Here is a 12857-nt window from a genome sequence, read left to right on the forward strand (position 1 = left end):
CCTGTTCTAAAGATTGCAGAGTATTGAAAACTACTTACAATGTTCAGAAAAACTGCTTTTCCCCAAAAAACTCACATTGCCCTTCTCTCCCAGAGAGTACTCCTGCATAGTCTAGAACTACAAAATTATAGTCACTCATACAGGAAAGTCTCAAACTTCTGTTCACTCTTGCCACTAGAACCAATTTGGCAGAACTGTTTGTCTAGTTTTGTAGACGTAAACTATAGAGAATGCAGAGAAGGGAAGGAAGAAGGAAGCAAGGGAAGGTCACTGCACCAACCTTAGCTCTCAATTATTGTTACAAATTAGGGGATTACAGCAGCCTTGTGGCCTGACTCCTTTTTGTCAGTCACGCTACCTTTGAAAGTAATAAGCTTTAGTGAAGAAATTGCCTGGTGCACTGGTCTGAAGTATAGATAGGAGCAGAAAATTATCTATATTTAAGCTCTCACTTAATCAGCCTTCTTCAGTTATGGAAAATACAACACGCTGGGTAGACTCCAGTATCTTCAGTGTTTTGAATGTCTCTTAAAGGTAAGGCGCCTGGGTGGCTTAGTGGGTTGGGCCTCGGCCTTCAGCTCAGGTCGTGATCTCAGGGTCCTGGGATCAAGCCCTGAGTTGGGCTCTCTGCTCAGCGGGGAGCCTGCTTCCCGGCCTCACCCCCGTCTGCCTCTCTGCCTGCTTGTGATCTCTGTCTAATAAATAAATAAAATCTTAAAAAAAAATTAATGTGGTAAGTGAAGAGGTCAGCTCTACATCAGTGTGTATTGGAAGCTAGTCCTAACCTTAACTGTTCTAGAGCCTCTAGTTCTCTGGAAAGTGGCCCTAGTGTGGGAATGTAAGTGGGGCAGGGGTAGGAGGTGAGGACTTGTGCCTTGGAGAGGGGTAACTTGGAATTCTGGACTTGCTGCAGTTTCCAGTAGGCTGAAACTCAAGCATTTCTCCTGGCACCTAATAAGACATTTATCAAAGCTAGGTACACTAAGAAGAGCTAGTCTGATCTTGTCATGATCTTGACCGTAGGTTGTGAAGGCATCCTGACCTATAGTCTTTCTTGTTAGAAGTTTTTAAACTACAAATTCAGTGTCTTTATTAGACACAGGACTGTTCAGGTTATGTATTTAAGTGAGTCTTAGTCGTTTGTGTCTTAAAAGGAGTTTGTGTATTTCATCTAAGTTTCGAATTTATGGGCATACCGTTGGTTGTTAATATTGTCATATTCTTTTAATGGCCAAGATCTGTAGTGATTGTCCCCTTTTCATTTCATTGTTTTGGTATTTTATGTCTTTGTCTCTCTCTCTCTCTTTTTTTTTTTTTAATCAATCAAGCTACAATAGTCTGGTACTGTTGACATTTTGGGCTGAATAGTTATTTATTGTACAGTGTTCACCTTTCTAGGATGAGGATGTGTCCAGCACATGCCTGGCCTTTACACCCACTAGATGCAGGTAGCACTGCATCTCTATTCCTCTATCCCTATTTCTGCCCCCACCCCAACTATAACAATCAAGATGTTGCAACATTGTCATATGTCTCCTGAGAGGCAGAATTACCCCTGGTTGAGAACCACTGCTTTAGGCTACCTTTTGGAGCAGTTAAAAAAAAAAAAAATACATCTTTTGTATTTTACTTTCGTTTTAACTATTTCTGGAAATCTTCATTTCTTTCTATAGAAGCAAGTTCTGTTTAGTATCAGGTTCTTTGTGTTGAAGGAAGTTGTTTTGACCTTTATTTTTGTACAGATCTATTGATAATAAATTTTCTCGGTTTTGTTTGAGGTTTTTTTTTTGGCTTTTTGTCTGTCTTTTGAAGTCTATTTTTCCATCATATCTGAAAGATATTTTCCCTGGGCACAGTATTCTGCATTAACAGTATTTTTCCTTTAGTATTTTACAGTTATTACTCCAATGTACTCTGATTTGCATAGTTCCTAAGTCTGCTCTAATTCTCTGTTTCTCTGTACTGTGTCTTTTTCTCTGTGGCTTCCTCCAAGATTTTCTCAGCAGTTTGAATATAATATGTTGGAGTTTGTATTTTTGGTATTTATTCTGCTTGGGAATCTGAGCTTTTGTTACCCGTGGTTTGGTATATTTTATCATTTTTGGAAGATTGGCCACTCTTCAAATGTTTCTTGTTATTGCTCTCTCTCTTTCTTGAATTCCAAATATGCTTTTATTAGACTGTTCAATCTTGTCCTACGACACTTGAATACTTATTTGAGGGTTTTTTCACACTTTTTTCTCTTTGTATTTTAGTTGAGTAATTTTATTATACAGCTTCAAGTTCACGCTTTCCAAGGGCACACTCTATCAAGTCTACTGAGTGGCTTTTTCAAGGTATTCTTCATCTCTGTTACTGTGCTTTTTGTTAGCATTTCCATTTGACATAGTTTTTATCTCTACTGAAATTTTCTACCTGATCATTCCTATTATCCACCTTTAATATGTATGATTAATATATTAATAAATGTTATTTTAAATCCCCCTCATAATTCCAACACTTAGGTTTTCTCTGAACCTCATTCTGTTGATTGATCTCTCTCTCTCGACAATGGGTTTTTCTTTTCCTTTTCTTTTTAATGTGTATTATAATTTTCTATCCAATTCTAGGCATCTTGTATAAAACAGTAGACATTAAAATAATGTATGACTCAAATAAGCATGTTTCTTCTGCTGCTAAGTCAGTAATGCGGGGTGTTGAATCAGTCAGTAGTTGAGCTGGGTTTGGGTTTGATTTTTTCACCTTCAGCACACCTCTGGTTTCAGTTTCCTTTGGTGTTACCTTATACTTATGGTGGGCTAGAATGCTGGAGGGATTTTTTTCAATATTCCTTTTCTACTCTCAGCTTCGAGCCTTCTTTTTAACCTGCACAAAAAGGGCCTCTCTCCATGCTTTTGCCTTTTCCTTTGCTTGTAACCTGCTCCTTGATAGGTTGGTGGTAGTGGGAGCCAGAGGATCAGTCGTCTTGGTCCAGCCTCTCTTAAGCAAGCCTTATATGTTTAGGCCTTCTAAGTGGGGGCTTCCTCAGCCCTTCAGTCTCCCTGTGGCAGACAGAATTCTACCTTGCATCTTTGATGAGTCTTGAGAAGATAAGAGTCTCCTGATTCCTGGAATTTTATTAACATAAGATCTTGGGCCCAAGACTGTTTCCTGTCCCTCTTTACCCAGGGACAGAATTTCTTTGTCCTCTCTTACTCCTCTTCTTACCCAGTATCAAGGGCCCTTTACCTGAGCCTTGGAGATAACAAAGTCTGCTGCCCCTTTCCCAGGGGTTTGAAGCTATTGTTCATAGGAAGAAGATGGCAAGACTTTTGCATTTTCCACGATTGGGTGCTTTTTCTCCTCCTCCAAGAGAGGCTCTCTCTGACCTCCTGCCTTGTCCCGTTTTTCTCATCAGCACCCAGTGAGAACATGGAGAAGAGGCTATAAATGGAAGCAAGCTCCTTTTTTATCTGAGGCTTTCAGGGCATCCTTGTCCCCTGCTGGCCTTTAGCAGTTTGTTAACAATACTAGCTGAATTCCTAGCACCTTGATGTCTCTTCTTTTTTTTTTTTTTTTTTTAAGATTTTATTTATTTATTTGACAGAGAGAGATCACAAGTAGGCAGAGAGGCAGGCAGAGAGAGAGAGGAGGAAGCAGGCTCCCTGCTGAGCAGAGAGCCCGATGCGGGACTCAATCCCAGGACCCTGAGATCATGACCTGAGCCGAAGGCAGCGGCTTAACCCACTGAGCCACCCAGGCGCCCCTTGATGTCTCTTCTTGATGATGTCTTGAATTCCGAGTTCTTGATGTCTCTTCTTCAGTGCTCACATCCTATCTTCCTGGTAGGACTAGTCTTTTCCTTGGAGCTCAGGTTACTTGCTTGGTCTGTGACCCTTGTTAGGATGTCCAACCATCCCAATTTGTGTGGTACTGAGGAGTTTCCCAGGACTTACAGGACTAAAATGAGGGAAAGTCCAGTTGGTTACCCTAACTTCAGACCTCCAACAGGTTTAAGAAAAGGTTTTCTATAGTTTTCCTAGTTGTTTAGGTAAGAGTGATATTCATTCAAGGTTTCTACACCCTAGATAGAAGCCAAATTAGTGAAATACACATGTTGGCTATGAACAAAAATGGTTCTTGAGATAGTAAAAAGCTATATTGGGTAAACATCTGTTTTCTTACTAAGGCAGACAGACTTTTGTGAAATCTTCCCTAAAATAGAGAAGAAACAAAATTTTCTGCCCTTCTTTTGTCTGTCAACAGCAGATTTATCTCATTACCTAAATAAACTTCAGCTGAAGAGGTAGATTCTCACCTATTCTTCTTTTAACTGTATTCAACATTCAGCTAGCACCAGATTTGGACTTTACTTCCAGCAAGTGAGCAACTCCTACAGATTTTTTAGTGAAACCAAAAAAAGTAAAAAAGAAAGAAAGAATCTTAATGTCCTTCTGTGGGGGAGAAAGAAGGCCTAATAGAGTAATAGGCTTTCAATAAGAATAGTGACCACCTCTGGGTAAATGTGCTGTAGGTATGTGTACATGTGTGTATATAATTTTGCTATCAACTGCTGGGAACATACTTGATTTACACTGCCATTATGCTACATCTGGTCTTGTGGTTTTTATTTCAGATATCAAGGGAGCCTGAGAGTGTTTGTGACCCCTCCAGCCAGCACTAGTGGTAGTAAGGTAGGCAGCCTCAAGGCAATACTTTATATTTTGTGTTCTTTTGAAGGCTCTATCATTTGCTCAGTTATGCCTTGGAGTATCCTAGAGAAATAGTTAAGATGTTCAATGAGCTTGTAGGCTGTATATATGGTATCTTCCTATTAAAATTTGCAATCGTTTGATTGGTGTAAGAAATACAGAACAGAAATCTTAAGACCAGGAGCGTGTATAATCTCAACAGCTGAGGGGTTTATATGGCAGTAGATAAAAGAGCTAAAATGTAGAGTGTTTATCATGTGTCAAGAATTGTCTGAAGAGTTTTACATCTATTAACATATTGAATCTTCATACATAGAAACTTCATAACAATCCGGGGATGCCTGGGTGGCTCAGTTGGCTAAGTGCCTGCCTTCAGCTCAGGTTGTGATCCTGGGGTCCCGGGATCGAGCCCCACATCGGGCTCCCTGATCTGCTTCTCCCTCTCCCTCTGCCAATCCCCCTGCTTGTGGTCTCTTGCTCTCTCTTGCAAATAAGTAAAATATTAAAAAAAAAAAGAAACTTCATAATAATTCCAGAACATTAGGTGTTATTATCTACATATCACAGATTAGGAAAATGAGGACCAAGGAAGTTTGGTAATGTGCTCAGGTCACACTGAACGAAAGATGACTTAAGCTCATGTAGTCTGTTTCCAGAATTCTTTTAACCACTATGACAAAGGGAAAAAAAAAAAAGGTAAAGATTTCAACTTTCAGGAGGGTATATAGTAGTGTGGAAGTTGTATATATGTGAACAAAAAAAGCCTTTCAAATAACATTTTGATTTTAGGTTATATACCAAACAGAGATGTATGGAAAGCTAAAAGAGGACATGCTAAGGAAGAGGACTCAAAAAATGATAAAGTGATGTTTTTGTACTCACTACAAGTCAACATAGTATGAATTACACCAACAAGTGTGGTCAGATATTTAAAGTTCCTGTACTACCAGATGACCCAGTAATGGTGGAAATGCTGCAAAACAACGTGCAGGACAAGCTCTACTTCTCTCCAGGGGATACTTGGATACTTTCAGTTTCAAAATCGAAGATGACTTAGATGCTACTTGCCCTACAGAGGAAATTGAGGATGAAAAGTTTTATCAGTTCCATTTATGATTCAGCGACTGAGAACAAAACCAGTGAACGGTATGTAAAAGAACTTTGGTTTAAGGGTGACGACATGGACATTAGTAACTCACATGAAGCACAGTGAGATTCACAAATGACTAGAAAATTCCATAGCCCTCCAAACCAATCAACCAATCCTTGTAATCAGAGGACACCTAGGGAAGCAGGACAGTCAACAGGTACATCCACAACTTCAGAGAAGTCTGTTGGTGGGGACTCTGACTTTGCTGAAAAAGTAGGATGCTTTGGTTTTTTCAAGTCAAGTGATTATTATCAGAAAATATGGTTTATAACTATAGATGGAATGAAATCTTTAACCTAAGAGCAATCACCAAAATCCTCTTTATATATACTGGATGACGCACATGACTTTAAACAGCTCTTAATAGGCAGTCATTTACATGTGAATTTGATATTCTCACAGAGGCAAAAGTAATCCAAGAGTAAGAAGAAAGTACTCAGGTTGTATTGAAAGGTATAATCATAAATTCTGTAGGATGTTTTCTTAAAGTTAATTTTGACCAGGGATTAAAATGTTTAGAGTATTGGTAATCTCATCTAACTGATAGCCCTTAGTAAAAGGATGATATATTTGCTTTACCGTAGTACTTATCCTCCAGACAAGTGAAAGAATTTAATATAACAAGCTCAGCTACATTATGATAATCTGGAGTTTTCTACTTAATTGAATGAGGATGTACTTTTGAAGGGCCAATTCAGTACTTAAGGCATTGTCAGCAACGAGCAGAAAGGGGAGTACTTTTCTACTAGGATCAGCTCTGCTCCAAAATGGTGGTTATGCTTTTTTTTAATGAGTATTACTTTCTGAATTGAAATGATCTCACAGAATACTTGGTTTGAGGCTTGGTTAGGGTTAGATAATGGACACATAGGGCATTGGGTTGGAGTGTTAAGTGAATGTGGCTTCTCAGGTCTCCCCAGCTGAGGCTGGTGATACTCGGGTTCTGCCTGCCCAGGTTGGAGAATCTTTCCAAGCCTCTTATATCCCCACCTACATTGTCCCCAAATCCCAGTATATTACATGGTTACAAAAACTGCCTTTCACAAGCCAGTTCATCTGGACCTCTAACCTTCTGGATCCAGGAATGATCCTTGGTAAGCTACCAACATTATCTTGCTACATTGTCTACAGTTAACATAATAATGATTAGGCATCTTACATGGTCATATTTTGATGTTGTAAGAAAGAGGAAGCTGTGAGAGGTGTATGAATTCAGGTCTGCAATGGTCAGAGTTACAGTTACACTGGGAGTTAAGCAAAGCACTTTGGTCAGTTCTTACCACATAACTGGGAAGGTATGTCCAGGTGTTGAAGGTACTTGTGAGGTACTTATGGGCATAACAAAACCCAGCTACATTTTTTTTCCCCCCATGGTCTCAGTAGTTTGCCACACCCGGTTGTGGGAACCATTTGGTGGTTCAGATACCTGTCTGGAATATCACAAGGCCTAGGCCCCTGCTAGTTACCAGAGTCAGAAACTCTACTGTTATCATTGTTTCCTCACAGAGTAATGGTGAGGGCTTGGGTAATAGAGGGTGTTGGTACTATGAATCAAAAATGGAAAGTAGTAACTGTTTCTTGAAGTTCACAGAAGAATGTGACCGCCAGAAAAAGTATTTTGTATGAATATAAGAAACCAGTGTGAGAACTTCAAAGTACAGTCTGCACTGGTCAATTTAATTTGGTGCTTCTCAGCCTTTTTTATTTTCATTGTTGCCCTTCCCACAAAGAGATTTTCTATACTTTCTCTTAAAGTGTTCACAGATTTAAGGCCAGTTGATGAATATTACTTTTCCTTGTAGGTGAGGATTAATTAAGAGAGTAGGACGGATCTTACCATTACTATAAGCAGTACTAGGTATTTTATTTTCGAGTTGTATTTGGAGAGAAGCAAGCATCTTTGCCTCTTTGGAGTAGGAAGTTCAGACTGGTAAAAGGTAGTATCTCCTCCCTTTCTTTTAACTTAGGGGAAAAGTTCAAGGTAGTTGTCTATTTTTGCAGGTGTTTTTGGTGACAACTAAGATTATAAGCAGTATCATATCTCTGTGTTTTAAACAACTTTTTAAGCAGGGTTTTTAGAAACTTAGACTTAATTTTTCTTGTCTTGAGTTTTAAAGCTATTTAATTTCATGAGCTAATTACATTCGGAACTAAAGTGAAGGAAGTATGTCTTGGAACTTTGCAACCTTTTACACTTTCTACTTTGGGAGTTGATTATAAATGAGGGTCGTGAGATGGAGGTGGATAGGATTTAGTGACATAGCAGTGACATTGGACTTAGATGATTGAATGGAAAAGGACAACCGTTGATCTTGTCATGCGTTAAAATAAAACCTAAAACTTAATGATTACACTGTGTAACCAGCACTGAGATCAAGAAAGAGAGGATTTTCAGCCTTTCACATATTGCTTCCAAATTATGGCCCATCTCCCCATAGGTAACCACTATTCTGATCTGTAGAGTAATACCTTTGTAGCAGTGTTCCTCATCCGGCATGAGCATCATCTGGGAACTTGTTAGAAATGCAAATTCTTGGGCCCTTCCCAAGCCCTAACATACCCACGCATTTTTGTGTGGGGGATGAATATTTATGTGATTAAAGTCTAAAGCAGGGATTCTCAAGCTTTAGTGTGTATGGGAATGACCTGGGTGGCCTACTAAAACAGAGGTTCTGGGGCCTACACCTGGAGTTTTTGATGAGCTCCTTCTGGTTGTCTGCTTTATTCACTGATTCTAATTTTCTTATGTGCCAGGCATGTTTGACTCTGTGAAACGTTATTTTGCAGGAATAACTGTGAGGCCTGTAACGCAAGCACTTTTCTCCAAAGAATATTTGCATTTACTTCTGCCAGGCGCCTGAGGGCGCTATCAGTTTGCGATTGCCTGTTCAAAGTTTCATTTTTCCTGGCCAACTCAAGGGATTCTTACTATAGTAATGTTTGAATTCTCTAGATCATCCCAGTTCTTGTCCCCTTCTCTCTGAGATCCTGGACTGCAGACCGTTGTAGGGGAAAGCCTCCTGTCAGACTCCCCAACTTGTTTGGACCCAGCATTTTTTCCTTTCTATACCTGGAAAGGCCATGAAAATGGAGGGTCTGGGTTTCTGGGATTAGCTAGTACTCTCAAGGAAAAAGTGGCTTCCAGCTTGTTCACCTCTCTAGATTCTTCTCTTTACTTTTGGCCTAATAATTCCTACTTTGTTATCTCTTTGATGCTTTTGAAAAGATTATTTTAAATATATTTTATCCAGTTTTTTTCATTGTTTTCAGGTACAGGACTGATGTGAACAACCTGAACCACTTTTACCAGAAGGGAAATCTGGGAAATAAATTATTGATGTGCAGTATTTTTTTCCCAAAATACTGTGGTTTTTCAAAACATTAAAAATGTATGGATGTTTATATCCTTAAAAAACTTTTATTTTTAGCTTACAACTTCTCCCATACATGGGATACATAAGATGGTTTTGGTATAAAAACTCACCTTGTGTAAAGATTTCCAGGGTTACATATTTATGACCTTTAACTACTCCAAAGGGCTCTGTTTTTTCTGGGGGGTTCCAAGGAATGCTTCCCGCAACTTGAGAAAGCCTGACAAAATGCAGAGATGGGCCTAGTACAGGATCCATTTTGCAGTTTATGGCACTTTCTGTAAGGTTTATTTTTGTCTGTAGCTTTAATCAGGCTGGACACACCAAATTTAGGAAGTAGAGATGGCTACACTTTTATCCCTAAGGTGGTTTCTGTCTGGAATAGCATGTGGAATGCCCCAAACCTTGTTTACTGTCAAGTTCTAAGCACTTGATAGATGATATTTTAACCACCTCCCTCTCTCCCCCGAAAGTATGTCATATCATCTTTTTTTCCTGTTTGATTCCTATGTCATGTTACTCCCTCAAGTTAGGCAAGATTCTTGAAGAGAAAATACCTCTTCCCATTATTCCGTTGCTGCCAAATCAGAACACGTTCTTTCCAGATAGGAATGAGTCTGTTGTATTTATCTTCAGATGTCTTTTGAGGGGGGTTGGAGATGGAAGTACACTAATGGTACACATGTGCATTTGGAAGGTAAACTGGTAGGCTTTCCAGATGTCAGAGGTTGTTAGTAATACGGTGAGACACTTTATGTTGAAAACTCTCACTAACACATAGCAATCCATGTAGGCTAGGCTTGGGGTAGACATGAACAAACTCTGAGAGCTCTTTGTAGAGTCCTTAGGATACTTGACAGTCATTTGATAAATGTCAGGATGGTGAGGGTTAGTTGTGGGGAGCACACAACCTCTCTAAGTTGTGTGTCAGGAGAAATGGCAGAATTTAATCCTGATGGTAGCAAGCATTAGCATATCTCAAATAAAGGCTATAATCTAACTAGTTAGAGCAGAGAATGTGTGAAGGCAGTAAGCACATGCTGCTCCCCAGTACCTTTCTCCACCTTTCTTTTCTCTCCCTGGGATGTGCCCAAAATCTATGCATAGGCTTCTGTCACTAATGCAGGATGGGAGTCCCACCACATCAGAGGGACACTGAGTCCCCTCAGTTCGTGTTTTTTTTTTTTTATCAGTTTAGAGGATGTCATTGATATATAAATCAGTAAACCTGTTGCTGGACCTAAAGTTCATATTTTGAGTCTAGACTTTCAAACTATACCCCAGGATGTAGGAACTCTCCAGTTCAGAATTACAAATAGTGGGCGTGTGGGTGGGAGGAGGGTGCTTTCCGTATAACACAGGGGCTTTCCAACCATGGGATTTCTTAAGTTACAATACTTAAAAATGACCTAGCACAATCCACCCCTTAGTGGATAACTTTTATGTGGACCAACACATTGATCTCCAGACCAATATGATATCATCATTTATTATTTTCACATAACTCACCCCTTAAAGATAGAAATAAATAGTGCTGTCACAAATAATAAACTCCCTTATTTTAATTCCGACTTTACTAAAAGCTGTGGAGGACTAGGACCACATGAAGCCCACTCAGTTTAACCATTTCCTTGTGGACATAGCTTGCTGAGTCCCATGTGTCCAGGGAGTTGTCTGGGATATATGTATTTTCCCTGTGCAATGACACATGCTGCTCCTCCCTCCCCAGCCAGAATAGAACCTTAACGGCATGTGGTTGGAGACCACCATAGATCTTATGGCTACAGTTGCTTTAGCGTTACTGTTGGTGTAGCTGCTCATGTATAGCTATATCGCAGATGTTTGAAGTAACCCTGTTAATGTGAACTTTGGAGATTATATACTCAGTTCTGTTCCTGAGCCCAATAGGGATTTGGGGGAGCCATTTAATGGCTCCCAGTTCTGGTCTAGTTAGTTGCAAGTATCATCTCCCCCTGTATTCCTCAGGCCTCAGGCAGTCATTGGCGTACATGTGGTCCTCGTATCCAGTAAGTGGGAGAATTAGGAGTGGACCTGCACTTTTTGCCAAAACCCAGAGTCTAATTTTTGGCACTTGATATGGATACTATAATATAGGACTGTTACGATCATCCTTGATGTTGTAAGTGCTGATATCTATTCTCTTTAGCTCAGACTCAGAGCAAACACATTTAGATGGGGTTGGGACTATCTATGCCTTAGGACAGCCGGAGCCAAGAAGTCTCAGGGTTTGGGAATGGATCATCTCTCTCATGGGTCCAGTTAAATGGTCAGGTACAATCAACCCTGTTCCAACTGTTAGAGATTTGGTAAGTCTAATGTTCCCCATCCCAACATATACTTTCTCTCTTAACTACAGTAGAGCCTTCATTTTTTGTTACTTTTAAGCTTAGTCTTTGCCTAGGCTATCCAAGTTCTGGATTCTGCCTGGCTTTTTCCTCAGTACCATGATTTCCCATCCCTCGATTGTTCTAGAATAAAGTATTTCCAACAGTTGGGATATGTATTATTCTGTATTTGCAGCCTCTAGACTAAATAGATAACTTGGCATAGAGCCAGATAAGCAAGTTAGTATTTTCCTGAGAAAAGTCAATTACCATGGGTGTTATGAGTCACCTGAGATGTCTAGGGCAATGACTGTGATCATTCCTTCAAGATAAAACTGTAGCCGATGGTTTTTTTGTACTCAAATGAGGACTATTGGCTTATTGGCTGTAATGTTCTCTAACTTAGCATTATAGTTAGCCCTTCCATAACTAATATTCAGTGTCCTCGGTGCAGGTAGCAGAGACCTCTTTGAGTTTCTTTCAGAAAGTTTCCCTGCAGAGTTACCTCCAGCTGTAGCAATCTGTGACTGGCATTGAACTGTTGGGCAATGCCTGGTCAGTGCTCCAAGCCAGAGAGTCCCCAGAAGAGAGCACTCCTCTTCCTCACTGGAAACTAGTACCTGGAATAGTACAGTATGCATCTTTGTATTACTGAACTTCATTGTCTTACTATGATAAAGTTTTCTTTGAGAAGACTTTCAAATAAGGATGACTTCCAGAATGTGGCCAATACAACCAATGTCCTCAACGGGGGAGATGGTAGACTCATTGGTTTGGCAGCAACTCAGTCCAGTTCTTCCCCCTGGATCTTTCCAGGTTTGTTTCTGAAGTGGTTGGAGCCAAGTAGCCAATGGTAGAAATTGTTATAGAGGGAATGGCAGAGTCCTATACAGAGAGTAGAACAGGGTCAGCTAGATGCTTTCTATAGGTCATCAGTCAGTCAACCTAGGATGAACTGTGATAGGTAGTTTAAACTTCTTTTTTGTGTGGGGAGAAAAGGAGAGGATGGGGCAGAGGGATAGTAGTGTATCTTCCCTATTTTTATTATCTGTTCAGTATTTTCAGGCCTGTTATCTCTGTTAGCCTGTAGACTCCTGCAAGGTTCCTTGTGACTTGGTGTTCATGAAACACTTGTGCCTCAACCACACCCTACTCTGTACCCCACCCTCCATACCCACACATCTGCTACTTGCAGATAAAGCCTCCTGTTCCCAAGTGTTCCCAGTAGAGGAAGTGTCCTAATTTGGGGTCATGGGCCTCCCCTCTAGGGGCATGTGTCTCAGAACTGTCTGAAGTTTGG

At 40.1% G+C, this 12857-nt stretch overlaps 1 long non-coding RNA gene across 3 annotated transcripts in view; it reads left to right on the top strand.

Annotated features, from left to right (window-relative positions):
• The first annotated feature begins 468 nt into the window (after positions 1 to 468).
• LOC132011950 (uncharacterized) overlaps positions 469 to 12857 on the top strand; it is a 37317-nt gene continuing 24928 nt past the window's right edge. For 2 of the 3 annotated variants that reach the window (XR_009402465.1, XR_009402464.1), the window contains exons 1-3: positions 469 to 534; positions 4616 to 4673; positions 5481 to 5837. This is a non-coding gene — a long non-coding RNA (uncharacterized LOC132011950). Of the gene's footprint in view, positions 535 to 4615; positions 4674 to 5480; positions 5838 to 9111; positions 9258 to 12857 lie in introns of those variants that run through there. The other variant, XR_009402463.1, reaches the window with a different exon arrangement.

Source organism: Mustela nigripes, chromosome 2 (genome assembly GCF_022355385.1).
Source record: "Mustela nigripes isolate SB6536 chromosome 2, MUSNIG.SB6536, whole genome shotgun sequence".
Lineage (NCBI taxonomy): Eukaryota > Metazoa > Chordata > Mammalia > Carnivora > Mustelidae > Mustela > Mustela nigripes.